Source organism: Semicossyphus pulcher, unplaced genomic scaffold, assembly GCF_022749685.1.
Source record: "Semicossyphus pulcher isolate SPU_LCO1_2020_fin unplaced genomic scaffold, fSemPul1.0.p SCAF_11, whole genome shotgun sequence".
In the NCBI taxonomy this organism is placed as follows: domain Eukaryota; kingdom Metazoa; phylum Chordata; class Actinopteri; order Labriformes; family Labridae; genus Semicossyphus; species Semicossyphus pulcher.
Window position 1 is genome coordinate 2,605,001 of NW_027211615.1, and position 10,000 is coordinate 2,615,000.

Below are 10,000 nucleotides of genomic sequence, written 5' to 3' on the forward strand. Positions count from 1 at the left end.
AAGGCCTGCAGCATCAGCACCTCTCCTGTCCATCACAGAAAAATGAAAAAGCTTACAGCACCTGGTATTCCCAGGCGGTCTCCCATCCAAGTACTAACCAGGCCCGACCCTGCTTAGCTTCCGAGATCGGACGAGATCGGGCGTGTTCAGGGTGGTATGGCCGTAAGCGACAGTTGTGTGTTCAATCGGGCCTTTTAAAAATGCATTTGGGCACTTTTTAATCTCTTCATATGTTACTGTGTTTTTTTTCTAGGATGAATTCAATGCATTCTTGCACATGAGTGTCTGATCAAAGTTTTTCAAGGCCTGCAGCATCAGTACCTCTCCTGTCCATCACAGAAAAATGAAAAAGCTTACAGCACCTGGTATTCCCAGGCGGTCTCCCATCCAAGTACTAACCAGGCCCGACCCTGCTTAGCTTCCGAGATCGGACGAGATCGGGCGTGTTCAGGGTGGTATGGCCGTAAGCGACAGTTGTGTGTTCAATCGGGCCTTTTAAAAATGCATTTTGGCACTTTTTAATCTCTTCATATGTTACTGTGTTTTTTTTCTAGGATGAATTCAATGCATTCTTGCACATGAGTGTCTGATCAAACTTTTTCAAGGCCTGCAGCATCAGCACCTCTCCTGTCCATCACAGAAAAATGAAAAAGCTTACAGCACCTGGTATTCCCAGGCGGTCTCCCATCCAAGTACTAACCAGGCCCGACCCTGCTTAGCTTCCGAGATCAGACGAGATCGGGCGTGTTCAGGGTGGTATGGCTGTAAGCGACAGTTGTGTGTTCAATCGGGCCTTATAAAAATGCATTTGGGCACTTTTTAATCTCTTCATATGTTGCTGTGTTTTTTTTCTAGGATGAATTCAATGCATTCTTGCACATGAGTGTCTGCTCAAACTTTTTCAAGGCCTGCAGCATCAGCACCTCTCCTGTCCATCACAGAAAAATGAAAAAGCTTACAGCACCTGGTATTCCCAGGCGGTCTCCCATCCAAGTACTAACCAGGCCCGACCCTGCTTAGCTTCCGAGATCGGACGAGATCGGGCGTGTTCAGGGTGGTATGGCCATAAGCGACAGTTGTGTGTTCAATCGGGCCTTTTAAAAATGCATTTGGGCACTTTTTAATCTCTTCATATGTTACTGTGTTTTTTTTCTAGGATGAATTCAATGCATTCTTGCACATGAGTGTCTGATCAAACTTTTTCAAGGCCTGCAGCATCAGCACCTCTCCTGTCCATCACAGAAAAATGAAAAAGCTTACAGCACCTGGTATTCCCAGGCGGTCTCCCATCCAAGTACTAACCAGGCCCGACCCTGCTTAGCTTCCGAGATCGGACGAGATCGGGCGTGTTCAGGGTGGTATGGCCGTAAGCGACAGTTGTGTGTTCAATCGGGCCTTTTAAAAATGCATTTGGGCACTTTTTAATCTCTTCATATGTTACTGAGTTTTTTTTCTAGGATGAATTCAATGCATTCTTGCACATGAGTGTCTGATCAAACTTTTTCAAGGCCTGCAGCATCAGCACCTCTCCTGTCCATCACAGAAAAATGAAAAAGCTTACAGCACCTGGTATTCCCAGGCGGTCTCCCATCCAAGTACTAACCAGGCCCGACCCTGCTTAGCTTCCGAGATCGGACGAGATCGGGCGTGTTCAGGGTGGTATGGCCGTAAGCGACAGTTGTGTGTTCAATCGGGCCTTTTAAAAATGCATTTGGGCACTTTTTAATCTCTTCATATGTTACTGTGTTTTTTTTCTAGGATGAATTCAATGCATTCTTGCACATGAGTGTCTGATCAAACTTTTTCAAGGCCTGCAGCATCAGCACCTCTCCTGTCCATCACAGAAAAATGAAAAAGCTTACAGCACCTGGTATTCCCAGGCGGTCTCCCATCCAAGTACTAACCAGGCCCGACCCTGCTTAGCTTCCGAGATCGGACGAGATCGGGCGTGTTCAGGGTGGTATGGCCGTAAGCGACAGTTGTGTGTTCAATCGGGCCTTTTAAAAATGCATTTGGGCACTTTTTAATCTCTTCATATGTTACTGTGTTTTTTTTCTAGGATGAATTCAATGCATTCTTGCACATGAGTGTCTGATCAAACTTTTTCAAGGTCTGCGGCATCAGCACCTCTCCTGTCCATCACAGAAAAATGAAAAAGCTTACAGCACCTGGTATTCCCAGGCGGTCTCCCATCCAAGTACTAACCAGGCCCGACCCTGCTTAGCTTCCGAGATCGGACGAGATCGGGCGTGTTCAGGGTGGTATGGCCGTAAGCGACAGTTGTGTGTTCAATCGGGCCTTTTAAAAATGCATTTGGGCACTTTTTAATCTCTTCATATGTTACTGTGTTTTTTTTCTAGGATGAATTCAATGCATTCTTGCACATGAGTGTCTGATCCAACTTTTTCAAGGCCTGCAGCATCAGCACCTCTCCTGTCCATCACAGAAAAATGAAAAAGCTTACAGCACCTGGTATTCCCAGGCGGTCTCCCATCCAAGTACTAACCAGGCCCGACCCTGCTTAGCTTCCGAGATCGGACGAGATCGGGCGTGATCGGGCGTGTTCAGGGTGGTATGGCCGTAAGCGACAGTTGTGTGTTCAATCGGGCCTTTTAAAAATGCATTTGGGCACTTTTTAATCTCTTCATATGTTACTGTGTTTTTTTTCTAGGATGAATTCAATGCATTCTTGCACATGAGTGTCTGATCAAACTTTTTCAAGGCCTGCAGCATCAGCACCTCTCCTGTCCATCACAGAAAAATGAAAAAGCTTACAGCACCTGGTATTCCCAGGCGGTCTCCCATCCAAGTACTAACCAGGCCCGACCCTGCTTAGCTTCCGAGATCGGACGAGATCGGGCGTGTTCAGGGTGGTATGGCCGTAAGCGACAGTTGTGTGTTCAATAGGGCCTTTTAAAAATGCATTTGGGCACTTTTTAATCTCTTCATATGTTACTGTGTTTATTTTCTAGGATGAATTCAATGCATTCTTGCACATGAGTGTCTGATCAAAGTTTTTCAAGGCCTGCAGCATCAGTACCTCTCCTGTCCATCACAGAAAAATGAAAAAGCTTACAGCACCTGGTATTCCCAGGCGGTCTCCCATCCAAGTACTAACCAGGCCCGACCCTGCTTAGCTTCCGAGATCGGACGAGATCGGGCGTGTTCAGGGTGGTATGGCCGTAAGCGACAGTTGTGTGTTCAATCGGGCCTTTTAAAAATGCATTTTGGCACTTTTTAATCTCTTCATATGTTACTGTGTTTTTTTTCTAGGATGAATTCAATGCATTCTTGCACATGAGTGTCTGATCAAACTTTTTCAAGGCCTGCAGCATCAGCACCTCTCCTGTCCATCACAGAAAAATGAAAAAGCTTACAGCACCTGGTATTCCCAGGCGGTCTCCCATCCAAGTACTAACCAGGCCCGACCCTGCTTAGCTTCCGAGATCAGACGAGATCGGGCGTGTTCAGGGTGGTATGGCTGTAAGCGACAGTTGTGTGTTCAATCGGGCCTTATAAAAATGCATTTGGGCACTTTTTAATCTCTTCATATGTTGCTGTGTTTTTTTTCTAGGATGAATTCAATGCATTCTTGCACATGAGTGTCTGCTCAAACTTTTTCAAGGCCTGCAGCATCAGCACCTCTCCTGTCCATCACAGAAAAATGAAAAAGCTTACAGCACCTGGTATTCCCAGGCGGTCTCCCATCCAAGTACTAACCAGGCCCGACCCTGCTTAGCTTCCGAGATCGGACGAGATCGGGCGTGTTCAGGGTGGTATGGCCATAAGCGACAGTTGTGTGTTCAATCGGGCCTTTTAAAAATGCATTTGGGCACTTTTTAATCTCTTCATATGTTACTGTGTTTTTTTTCTAGGATGAATTCAATGCATTCTTGCACATGAGTGTCTGATCAAACTTTTTCAAGGCCTGCAGCATCAGCACCTCTCCTGTCCATCACAGAAAAATGAAAAAGCTTACAGCACCTGGTATTCCCAGGCGGTCTCCCATCCAAGTACTAACCAGGCCCGACCCTGCTTAGCTTCCGAGATCGGACGAGATCGGGCGTGTTCAGGGTGGTATGGCCGTAAGCGACAGTTGTGTGTTCAATCGGGCCTTTTAAAAATGCATTTGGGCACTTTTTAATCTCTTCATATGTTACTGAGTTTTTTTTCTAGGATGAATTCAATGCATTCTTGCACATGAGTGTCTGATCAAACTTTTTCAAGGCCTGCAGCATCAGCACCTCTCCTGTCCATCACAGAAAAATGAAAAAGCTTACAGCACCTGGTATTCCCAGGCGGTCTCCCATCCAAGTACTAACCAGGCCCGACCCTGCTTAGCTTCCGAGATCGGACGAGATCGGGCGTGTTCAGGGTGGTATGGCCGTAAGCGACAGTTGTGTGTTCAATCGGGCCTTTTAAAAATGCATTTGGGCACTTTTTAATCTCTTCATATGTTACTGTGTTTTTTTTCTAGGATGAATTCAATGCATTCTTGCACATGAGTGTCTGATCAAACTTTTTCAAGGCCTGCAGCATCAGCACCTCTCCTGTCCATCACAGAAAAATGAAAAAGCTTACAGCACCTGGTATTCCCAGGCGGTCTCCCATCCAAGTACTAACCAGGCCCGACCCTGCTTAGCTTCCGAGATCGGACGAGATCGGGCGTGTTCAGGGTGGTATGGCCGTAAGCGACAGTTGTGTGTTCAATCGGGCCTTTTAAAAATGCATTTGGGCACTTTTTAATCTCTTCATATGTTACTGTGTTTTTTTTCTAGGATGAATTCAATGCATTCTTGCACATGAGTGTCTGATCAAACTTTTTCAAGGTCTGCGGCATCAGCACCTCTCCTGTCCATCACAGAAAAATGAAAAAGCTTACAGCACCTGGTATTCCCAGGCGGTCTCCCATCCAAGTACTAACCAGGCCCGACCCTGCTTAGCTTCCGAGATCGGACGAGATCGGGCGTGTTCAGGGTGGTATGGCCGTAAGCGACAGTTGTGTGTTCAATCGGGCCTTTTAAAAATGCATTTGGGCACTTTTTAATCTCTTCATATGTTACTGTGTTTTTTTTCTAGGATGAATTCAATGCATTCTTGCACATGAGTGTCTGATCCAACTTTTTCAAGGCCTGCAGCATCAGCACCTCTCCTGTCCATCACAGAAAAATGAAAAAGCTTACAGCACCTGGTATTCCCAGGCGGTCTCCCATCCAAGTACTAACCAGGCCCGACCCTGCTTAGCTTCCGAGATCGGACGAGATCGGGCGTGATCGGGCGTGTTCAGGGTGGTATGGCCGTAAGCGACAGTTGTGTGTTCAATCGGGCCTTTTAAAAATGCATTTGGGCACTTTTTAATCTCTTCATATGTTACTGTGTTTTTTTTCTAGGATGAATTCAATGCATTCTTGCACATGAGTGTCTGATCAAACTTTTTCAAGGCCTGCAGCATCAGCACCTCTCCTGTCCATCACAGAAAAATGAAAAAGCTTACAGCACCTGGTATTCCCAGGCGGTCTCCCATCCAAGTACTAACCAGGCCCGACCCTGCTTAGCTTCCGAGATCGGACGAGATCGGGCGTGTTCAGGGTGGTATGGCCGTAAGCGACAGTTGTGTGTTCAATAGGGCCTTTTAAAAATGCATTTGGGCACTTTTTAATCTCTTCATATGTTACTGTGTTTATTTTCTAGGATGAATTCAATGCATTCTTGCACATGAGTGTCTGATCAAACTTTTTCAAGGCCTGCAGCATCAGCACCTCTCCTGTCCATCACAGAAAAATGAAAAAGCTTACAGCACCTGGTATTCCCAGGCGGTCTCCCATCCAAGTACTAACCAGGCCCGACCCTGCTTAGCTTCCGAGATCGGACGAGATCGGGCGTGTTCAGGGTGGTATGGCCGTAAGCGACAGTTGTGTGTTCAATCGGGCCTTTTAAAAATGCATTTGGGCACTTTTTAATCTCTTCATATGTTACTGTGTTTTTTTTCTAGGATGAATTCAATGCATTCTTGCACATGAGTGTCTGATCAAACTTTTTCAAGGCCTGCAGCATCAGCACCTCTCCTGTCCATCACAGAAAAATGAAAAAGCTTACAGCACCTGGTATTCCCAGGCGGTCTCCCATCCAAGTACTAACCAGGCCCGACCCTGCTTAGCTTCCGAGATCGGACGAGATCGGGCGTGTTCAGGGTGGTATGGCCGTAAGCGACAGTTGTGTGTTCAATCGGGCCTTTTAAAAATGCATTTGGGCACTTTTTAATCTCTTCATATGTTACTGTGTTTTTTTTCTAGGATGAATTCAATGCATTCTTGCACATGAGTGTCTGATCAAACTTTTTCAAGGCCTGCAGCATCAGCACCTCTCCTGTCCATCACAGAAAAATGAAAAAGCTTACAGCACCTGGTATTCCCAGGCGGTCTCCCATCCAAGTACTAACCAGGCCCGACCCTGCTTAGCTTCCGAGATCGGACGAGATCGGGCGTGTTCAGGGTGGTATGGCCGTAAGCGACAGTTGTGTGTTCAATCGGGCCTTTTAAAAATGCATTTGGGCACTTTTTAATCTCTTCATATGTTACTGTGTTTTTTTTCTAGGATGAATTCAATGCATTCTTGCACATGAGTGTCTGATCAAACTTTTTCAAGGCCTGCAGCATCAGCACCTCTCCTGTCCATCACAGAAAAATGAAAAAGCTTACAGCACCTGGTATTCCCAGGCGGTCTCCCATCCAAGTACTAACCAGGCCCGACCCTGCTTAGCTTCCGAGATCGGACGAGATCGGGCGTGTTCAGGGTGGTATGGCCGTAAGCGACAGTTGTGTGTTCAATCGGGCCTTTTAAAAATGCATTTGGGCACTTTTTAATCTCTTCATATGTTACTGTGTTTTTTTTCTAGGATGAATTCAATGCATTCTTGCACATGAGTGTCTGATCAAACTTTTTCAAGGCCTGCAGCATCAGCACCTCTCCTGTCCATCACAGAAAAATGAAAAAGCTTACAGCACCTGGTATTCCCAGGCGGTCTCCCATCCAAGTACTAACCAGGCCCGACCCTGCTTAGCTTCCGAGATCGGACGAGATCGGGCGTGTTCAGGGTGGTATGGCCGTAAGCGACAGTTGTGTGTTCAATCGGGCCTTTTAAAAATGCATTTGGGCACTTTTTTAATCTCTTCATATGTTACTGTGTTTTTTTTCTAGGATGAATTTAATGCATTCTTGCACATGAGTGTCTGATCAAACTTTTTCAAGGCCTGCAGCATCAGCACCTCTCCTGTCCATCACAGAAAAATGAAAAAGCTTACAGCACCTGGTATTCCCAGGCGGTCTCCCATCCAAGTACTAACCAGGCCCGACCCTGCTTAGCTTCCGAGATCGGACGAGATCGGGCGTGTTCAGGGTGGTATGGCCGTAAGCGACAGTTGTGTGTTCAATCGGGCCTTTTAAAGACGTGGCATGGTGCAGCAAGAATGTGGCTGTATTTTTAACGTTGTTTATAGTTTTCGTCAAAGATTTTGTCATGGTTTTATTCTATGATGAATTCAATGCATTCTTGCACATGAGTGTCTGATCAAACTTTTTCAAGGCCTGCAGCATCAGCACCTCTCCTGTCCATCACAGAAAAATGAAAAAGCTTACAGCACCTGGTATTCCCAGGCGGTCTCCCATCCAAGTACTAACCAGGCCCGACCCTGCTTAGCTTCCGAGATCGGACGAGATCGGGCGTGTTCAGGGTGGTATGGCCGTAAGCGACAGTTGTGTGTTCAATCGGGCCTTTTAAAGACGTGGCATGTTGCAGCAAGAATGTGGCTGTATTTTTAACGTTGTTTATAGTTTTCGTCAAAGATATTGTCATGGCTTTTTTCTATGATGAATTCAATGCATTCTTGCACATGAGTGTCTGATCAAACTTTTTCAAGGCCTGCAGCATCAGCACCTCTCCTGTCCATCACAGAAAAATGAAAAAGCTTACAGCACCTGGTATTCCCAGGCGGTCTCCCATCCAAGTACTAACCAGGCCCGACCCTGCTTAGCTTCCGAGATCGGACAAGATCGGGCGTGTTCAGGGTGGTATGGCCGTAAGCGACAGTTGTGTGTTCAATCGGGCCTTTTAAAAATGCATTTGGGCACTTTTTAATCTCTTCATATGTTACTGTGTTTTTTTTCTAGGATGAATTCAATGCATTCTTGCACATGAGTGTCTGATCAAACTTTTTCAAGGCCTGCAGCATCAGCACCTCTCCTGTCCATCACAGAAAAATGAAAAAGCTTACAGCACCTGGTATTCCCAGGCGGTCTCCCATCCAAGTACTAACCAGGCCCGACCCTGCTTAGCTTCCGAGATCGGACGAGATCGGGCGTGTTCAGGGTGGTATGGCCGTAAGCGACAGTTGTGTGTTCAATCGGGCCTTTTAAAAATGCATTTTGGCACTTTTTAATCTCTTCATATGTTACTGTGTTTTTTTTCTAGGATGAATTCAATGCATTCTTGCACATGAGTGTCTGATCAAACTTTTTCAAGGCCTGCAGCATCAGCACCTCTCCTGTCCATCACAGAAAAATGAAAAAGCTTACAGCACCTGGTATTCCCAGGCGGTCTCCCATCCAAGTACTAACCAGGCCCAACCCTGCTTAGCTTCCGAGATCGGACGAGATCGGGCGTGTTCAGGGTGGTATGGCCGTAAGCGACAGTTGTGTGTTCAATCGGGCCTTTTAAAGACGTGGCATGGTGCAGCAAGAATGTGGCTGTATTTTTAACGTTGTTTATAGTTTTCGTCAAAGATTTTGTCATGGTTTTTTTCTATGATGAATTCAATGCATTCTTGCACATGAGTGTCTGATCAAACTTTTTCAAGGCCTGCAGCATCAGCACCTCTCCTGTCCATCACAGAAAAATGAAAAAGCTTACAGCACCTGGTATTCCCAGGCGGTCTCCCATCCAAGTACTAACCAGGCCCGACCCTGCTTAGCTTCCGAGATCGGACGAGATCGGGCGTGTTCAGGGTGGTATGGCCGTAAGCGACAGTTGTGTGTTCAATCGGGCCTTTTAAAAATGCATTTGGGCACTTTTTAATCTCTTCATATGTTACTGTGTTTTTTTTCTAGGATGAATTCAATGCATTCTTGCACATGAGTGTCTGCTCAAACTTTTTCAAGGCCTGCAGCATCAGCACCTCTCCTGTCCATCACAGAAAAATGAAAAAGCTTACAGCACCTGGTATTCCCAGGCGGTCTCCCATCCAAGTACTAACCAGGCCCGACCCTGCTTAGCTTCCGAGATCGGACGAGATCGGGCGTGTTCAGGGTGGTATGGCCGTAAGCGACAGTTGTGTGTTCAATCGGGCCTTTTAAAAATGCATTTTGGCACTTTTTAATCTCTTCATATGTTACTGTGTTTTTTTTCTAGGATGAATTCAATGCATTCTTGCACATGAGTGTCTGATCAAACTTTTTCAATGCCTGCAGCATCAGCACCTCTCCTGTCCATCACAGAAAAATGAAAAAGCTTACAGCACCTGGTATTCCCAGGCGGTCTCCCATCCAAGTACTAACCAGGCCCGACCCTGCTTAGCTTCCGAGATCGGACGAGATCGGGCGTGTTCAGGGTGGTATGGCCGTAAGCGACAGTTGTGTGTTCAATCGGGCCTTTTAAAGACGTGGCATGGTGCAGCAAGAATGTGGCTGTATTTTTAACTTTGTTTATAGTTTTCGTCAAAGATTTTGTCATGGTTTTTTTTCTATGATGAATTCAATGCATTCTTGCACATGAGTGTCTGATCAAACTTTTTCAAGGCCTGCAGCATCAGCACCTCTCCTGTCCATCACAGAAAAATGAAAAAGCTTACAGCACCTGGTATTCCCAGGCGGTCTCCCATCCAAGTACTAACCAGGCCCGACCCTGCTTAGCTTCCGAGATCGGACGAGATCGGGCGTGTTCAGGGTGGTATGGCCGTACGCGACAGTTGTGTGTTCAATCGGGCCTTTTAAAAATGCATTTTGGCAC

General features: G+C 46.2%; 31 non-coding genes and 2 pseudogenes across 31 annotated transcripts; all 33 read right to left on the bottom strand.

The window, feature by feature from the left end:
- Nucleotides 1–49: 49 nt before the first annotated feature.
- Nucleotides 50–168, bottom strand: LOC138586918 (5S ribosomal RNA). The gene has a single exon (XR_011306971.1). It is a non-coding gene; the product is annotated as a 5S ribosomal RNA (ribosomal RNA).
- Nucleotides 169–350: 182 nt separating this feature from the next.
- Nucleotides 351–469, bottom strand: LOC138586930 (5S ribosomal RNA). Its single transcript, XR_011306982.1, has one exon. It is a non-coding gene; the product is annotated as a 5S ribosomal RNA (ribosomal RNA).
- Nucleotides 470–651: 182 nt separating this feature from the next.
- Nucleotides 652–770, bottom strand: LOC138586388 (5S ribosomal RNA). Its single transcript, XR_011306469.1, has one exon. It is a non-coding gene; the product is annotated as a 5S ribosomal RNA (ribosomal RNA).
- Nucleotides 771–952: 182 nt separating this feature from the next.
- On the bottom strand, nt 953–1,071 carry LOC138586436 (5S ribosomal RNA). Its single transcript, XR_011306513.1, has one exon. It is a non-coding gene; the product is annotated as a 5S ribosomal RNA (ribosomal RNA).
- Nucleotides 1,072–1,253: 182 nt separating this feature from the next.
- Nucleotides 1,254–1,372, bottom strand: LOC138586942 (5S ribosomal RNA). Its single transcript, XR_011306994.1, has one exon. It is a non-coding gene; the product is annotated as a 5S ribosomal RNA (ribosomal RNA).
- Nucleotides 1,373–1,554: 182 nt separating this feature from the next.
- On the bottom strand, nt 1,555–1,673 carry LOC138586953 (5S ribosomal RNA). The gene has a single exon (XR_011307005.1). It is a non-coding gene; the product is annotated as a 5S ribosomal RNA (ribosomal RNA).
- A 182-nt stretch (nt 1,674–1,855) lies between these two features.
- Nucleotides 1,856–1,974, bottom strand: LOC138586965 (5S ribosomal RNA). The gene has a single exon (XR_011307016.1). It is a non-coding gene; the product is annotated as a 5S ribosomal RNA (ribosomal RNA).
- Nucleotides 1,975–2,156: 182 nt separating this feature from the next.
- On the bottom strand, nt 2,157–2,275 carry LOC138586976 (5S ribosomal RNA). Its single transcript, XR_011307027.1, has one exon. It is a non-coding gene; the product is annotated as a 5S ribosomal RNA (ribosomal RNA).
- Nucleotides 2,276–2,457: 182 nt separating this feature from the next.
- Nucleotides 2,458–2,586, bottom strand: LOC138587273 (5S ribosomal RNA; annotated as a pseudogene).
- A 182-nt stretch (nt 2,587–2,768) lies between these two features.
- On the bottom strand, nt 2,769–2,887 carry LOC138586988 (5S ribosomal RNA). The gene has a single exon (XR_011307038.1). It is a non-coding gene; the product is annotated as a 5S ribosomal RNA (ribosomal RNA).
- Nucleotides 2,888–3,069: 182 nt separating this feature from the next.
- On the bottom strand, nt 3,070–3,188 carry LOC138587000 (5S ribosomal RNA). The gene has a single exon (XR_011307049.1). It is a non-coding gene; the product is annotated as a 5S ribosomal RNA (ribosomal RNA).
- Nucleotides 3,189–3,370: 182 nt separating this feature from the next.
- Nucleotides 3,371–3,489, bottom strand: LOC138586389 (5S ribosomal RNA). The gene has a single exon (XR_011306470.1). It is a non-coding gene; the product is annotated as a 5S ribosomal RNA (ribosomal RNA).
- Nucleotides 3,490–3,671: 182 nt separating this feature from the next.
- Nucleotides 3,672–3,790, bottom strand: LOC138586437 (5S ribosomal RNA). Its single transcript, XR_011306514.1, has one exon. It is a non-coding gene; the product is annotated as a 5S ribosomal RNA (ribosomal RNA).
- A 182-nt stretch (nt 3,791–3,972) lies between these two features.
- On the bottom strand, nt 3,973–4,091 carry LOC138587011 (5S ribosomal RNA). Its single transcript, XR_011307060.1, has one exon. It is a non-coding gene; the product is annotated as a 5S ribosomal RNA (ribosomal RNA).
- Nucleotides 4,092–4,273: 182 nt separating this feature from the next.
- On the bottom strand, nt 4,274–4,392 carry LOC138587023 (5S ribosomal RNA). Its single transcript, XR_011307071.1, has one exon. It is a non-coding gene; the product is annotated as a 5S ribosomal RNA (ribosomal RNA).
- Nucleotides 4,393–4,574: 182 nt separating this feature from the next.
- LOC138587035 (5S ribosomal RNA) lies at nt 4,575–4,693 on the bottom strand. The gene has a single exon (XR_011307082.1). It is a non-coding gene; the product is annotated as a 5S ribosomal RNA (ribosomal RNA).
- A 182-nt stretch (nt 4,694–4,875) lies between these two features.
- Nucleotides 4,876–4,994, bottom strand: LOC138587046 (5S ribosomal RNA). The gene has a single exon (XR_011307093.1). It is a non-coding gene; the product is annotated as a 5S ribosomal RNA (ribosomal RNA).
- A 182-nt stretch (nt 4,995–5,176) lies between these two features.
- Nucleotides 5,177–5,305, bottom strand: LOC138587274 (5S ribosomal RNA; annotated as a pseudogene).
- A 182-nt stretch (nt 5,306–5,487) lies between these two features.
- Nucleotides 5,488–5,606, bottom strand: LOC138587059 (5S ribosomal RNA). Its single transcript, XR_011307105.1, has one exon. It is a non-coding gene; the product is annotated as a 5S ribosomal RNA (ribosomal RNA).
- A 182-nt stretch (nt 5,607–5,788) lies between these two features.
- On the bottom strand, nt 5,789–5,907 carry LOC138587071 (5S ribosomal RNA). The gene has a single exon (XR_011307116.1). It is a non-coding gene; the product is annotated as a 5S ribosomal RNA (ribosomal RNA).
- A 182-nt stretch (nt 5,908–6,089) lies between these two features.
- LOC138587082 (5S ribosomal RNA) lies at nt 6,090–6,208 on the bottom strand. Its single transcript, XR_011307127.1, has one exon. It is a non-coding gene; the product is annotated as a 5S ribosomal RNA (ribosomal RNA).
- A 182-nt stretch (nt 6,209–6,390) lies between these two features.
- LOC138587093 (5S ribosomal RNA) lies at nt 6,391–6,509 on the bottom strand. Its single transcript, XR_011307138.1, has one exon. It is a non-coding gene; the product is annotated as a 5S ribosomal RNA (ribosomal RNA).
- Nucleotides 6,510–6,691: 182 nt separating this feature from the next.
- Nucleotides 6,692–6,810, bottom strand: LOC138587104 (5S ribosomal RNA). The gene has a single exon (XR_011307149.1). It is a non-coding gene; the product is annotated as a 5S ribosomal RNA (ribosomal RNA).
- A 182-nt stretch (nt 6,811–6,992) lies between these two features.
- On the bottom strand, nt 6,993–7,111 carry LOC138587116 (5S ribosomal RNA). The gene has a single exon (XR_011307160.1). It is a non-coding gene; the product is annotated as a 5S ribosomal RNA (ribosomal RNA).
- Nucleotides 7,112–7,294: 183 nt separating this feature from the next.
- On the bottom strand, nt 7,295–7,413 carry LOC138587128 (5S ribosomal RNA). Its single transcript, XR_011307171.1, has one exon. It is a non-coding gene; the product is annotated as a 5S ribosomal RNA (ribosomal RNA).
- A 215-nt stretch (nt 7,414–7,628) lies between these two features.
- LOC138587140 (5S ribosomal RNA) lies at nt 7,629–7,747 on the bottom strand. The gene has a single exon (XR_011307182.1). It is a non-coding gene; the product is annotated as a 5S ribosomal RNA (ribosomal RNA).
- Nucleotides 7,748–7,962: 215 nt separating this feature from the next.
- On the bottom strand, nt 7,963–8,081 carry LOC138586876 (5S ribosomal RNA). Its single transcript, XR_011306932.1, has one exon. It is a non-coding gene; the product is annotated as a 5S ribosomal RNA (ribosomal RNA).
- A 182-nt stretch (nt 8,082–8,263) lies between these two features.
- LOC138587151 (5S ribosomal RNA) lies at nt 8,264–8,382 on the bottom strand. Its single transcript, XR_011307193.1, has one exon. It is a non-coding gene; the product is annotated as a 5S ribosomal RNA (ribosomal RNA).
- A 182-nt stretch (nt 8,383–8,564) lies between these two features.
- Nucleotides 8,565–8,683, bottom strand: LOC138587465 (5S ribosomal RNA). Its single transcript, XR_011307465.1, has one exon. It is a non-coding gene; the product is annotated as a 5S ribosomal RNA (ribosomal RNA).
- A 215-nt stretch (nt 8,684–8,898) lies between these two features.
- LOC138587163 (5S ribosomal RNA) lies at nt 8,899–9,017 on the bottom strand. Its single transcript, XR_011307204.1, has one exon. It is a non-coding gene; the product is annotated as a 5S ribosomal RNA (ribosomal RNA).
- Nucleotides 9,018–9,199: 182 nt separating this feature from the next.
- LOC138587176 (5S ribosomal RNA) lies at nt 9,200–9,318 on the bottom strand. Its single transcript, XR_011307216.1, has one exon. It is a non-coding gene; the product is annotated as a 5S ribosomal RNA (ribosomal RNA).
- Nucleotides 9,319–9,500: 182 nt separating this feature from the next.
- LOC138587188 (5S ribosomal RNA) lies at nt 9,501–9,619 on the bottom strand. Its single transcript, XR_011307227.1, has one exon. It is a non-coding gene; the product is annotated as a 5S ribosomal RNA (ribosomal RNA).
- Nucleotides 9,620–9,835: 216 nt separating this feature from the next.
- LOC138586820 (5S ribosomal RNA) lies at nt 9,836–9,954 on the bottom strand. Its single transcript, XR_011306880.1, has one exon. It is a non-coding gene; the product is annotated as a 5S ribosomal RNA (ribosomal RNA).
- Nucleotides 9,955–10,000: the final 46 nt, after the last annotated feature.